Raw genomic sequence first — 2701 nt, forward strand, 5'->3', positions numbered from 1 at the left:
AATTATTACATTAAGCCGCAGAAGGCATGTTCTTGTACAACAATAGTTTGTTTCAACAGAAAGATGGCGTCACCATGGATTCCCCATTGGGCCTAACACTGGCAAACTTCTTGGCCACATCGAAACCAAAATATTTGAAGTGTATTGTGATTTTTATCTCAAACTGTAGCCTATTGACGTTATGTCGATGATATTTTTGATGAGAGAGAGAAACCTTTTATTTTGTCTGCTGCGAAAAATAGTATACGGTACAAATCCCTAAATCATTACAAATATATTCAACAACAGACAGGAAGCAGCGAAAGACTATATTAGTCATCAAGTCAGCTGCTCCCCGTGTTTTTGATGTGACAAATGTAAAGCATCGGCATTACGTTGCAAACAAGATAAGCATAAGTTCCGCAAAAATGTAAACAAAAAAGTGGGTTCCTGTGGTTTCATTGTAACATCAAAAAAGATCATGTCCTACAAAAGTAAGTTAGTATGAGAAAAAAAACACCTATGCAAAAACAACAACTGTTAACTGCTAGCATAATGGACGAAGCAAAAACACTAAAAGTAGGCCTATCGTAGTTTATAAATTCATACTTTAACAAAATCAGTCAGTTTATAGGCCGACTTGAGTAGCTTACAGTAAATAAGTAATAGTAGGCTACGTAGCACAAGTTCATGAGTAGTAAGCCTATACGTATAGTACTAACAATGTTCAATTCGAAATAATCGTCAATGTAGTGACAATAAAAACAGTCCCGGACCAAGTTCATTCATATAATAAATTTTTAGTTTTTTTGTGAAAGTTTTAATACTCGTAGCCCCAACTATTTCTGAAGGTAAATCATTCCATATTTTTGAGCCTAAGAATTTCAAACAGTCTTGACCTTTTCTTGAGCTGACACTACGTAAGTGAAAGTTATTTTTTTGAGAAGCTCTCGTGCCATGGCAATGCACCTCAATAATTTCCTGAAAGTAAGGTTCTAAGTAGCCAGGTAATAGCATCTTTTTAAATTTAAAGACAAATTTCTATTGATGCAAATTACTGATAGGAAGTAGGCTATGTCGAGATCTTGGTAGCCTACAGTGGTGAAAGTTTTGCTCTTCTGTTGCTAAAGGTTATTGTGCGAATGATTCGATTTTGCATTGGTGAAATTTTCTTGAGCAGTTTTTGTGTGCTTGAACCCCAACATAAAATGCCACATTGTATTAATTATCGAGCGTGCAAGAGCATAGTACAGTGTTAACATGCTTTGTTTGTTTGTGTAGTTTCTAATTTTATAAAATATTCCAGATATATTCGCCAATCTCCCAGATAGATCTTCAATGTGATAGCCTAATTCCAACTTAGTTTGTCATCAAGAAATATGCCAAGATATTTGATGTATGTTTTTTGAATTTTTGTATTGTTTAAGACTACATATAGTTTAGAAGTGGATCTCCCTTTTCGTTCAAGTAAAATGTAAAACGTCTTGGAGTAGTTGATGCATAATTTGTTTGCATTGAACCAACCAGTGATACGCTGCATCTCAATTTCAATGTTTTGTTGCAATTGCAAAATAGATGTTGCTGAAGTAAATAAAACAGTGTCATCAGCAAATAGCTGAGAATCGAAAGTTGTTATAAGAGGCAAATCATTTATGTAAAGCAGAAAAAACAATAGTCCAAGTACAGATCCTTGCGGAACACCACATGTGATATTTTCATGTTTTGATTTGAAGCCATCAGCAAAAACATATTGTTTACGGTTGTGTAAGTAAGATTTTATAAGGCCTTTATAAATTTTATAAGTTGGTTGCATGTTTGTTCACGATTTTTGCATGAAATGTTTTCTGCAATAAGTTCATTGGGAAGAGTATTCGTTTTAGTTTTCCTGTTTTGAAGAAGTTCATTGATAGATTTCCATGTTTTTGATGAGTCGTGTCTCGATTCATTGAAGCGATGCTTGAAGTAGTGTTTTTTTGACATTTGTTTAATGTGAGTTAATTTGTTTCTATATTTTTTGTAAAAAATTATTTTTTCAGGACAATTTTTTTTGTAGCAAAGTTTGAATTCAATTCAATTCAATTCAATTTATTTTTCTTTGTCAGAACGCAAAAAGAAATGATATTGTAAAAAAGAAATACAGTAACAAAACCAACAAAAGGAAAAGGTGGCAAAACCTTAATGGTTTAAGACGTGCATAAAAAGATCTAATATTGCGGTATTTGCATCGATAAGTATAGTTAAGCACGGCCACCAAACCTGATACTGTAAAACAAGTAGCCTAGATGAATTAGTTAAGAATCAGTCGCCTCCTCGTTGCTGAAACAATTGAAGCGCCAATTCTTAAAGCAACGAGAACACGACTGAACTTAACAACATCACAAAAACAAACTAACACACACATATTGTAATTAGGTAATGGACTATCAAAACATGGATTATTTACAGATTTTATACAGAAATAAAGTGTTCGCAGCAACGATATTAAGTAGCCTATAGATTGCAGAACAAATACACAATATGGCAGCTCATTATCAAGATAAAATAGTTAAAAAAGCTTTGTTTTTTAAATTAATTTCTTGCACATGTAAAAGCATAAGAAGCATGATGGTATATATAGCAGCATGTTTTTGGTAGTGCCAGTAAGAGTTGAATCATCTTTTATAGCATCAGTGAGGGATGGAGTGTTTTTGGTATCGCTAATGAAAGGTGGAGACTCTTTGGT

The sequence above is a fragment of the Aplidium turbinatum genome, chromosome 8 (assembly GCF_918807975.1).
Source record: "Aplidium turbinatum chromosome 8, kaAplTurb1.1, whole genome shotgun sequence".
Taxonomy (NCBI): domain Eukaryota; kingdom Metazoa; phylum Chordata; class Ascidiacea; order Aplousobranchia; family Polyclinidae; genus Aplidium; species Aplidium turbinatum.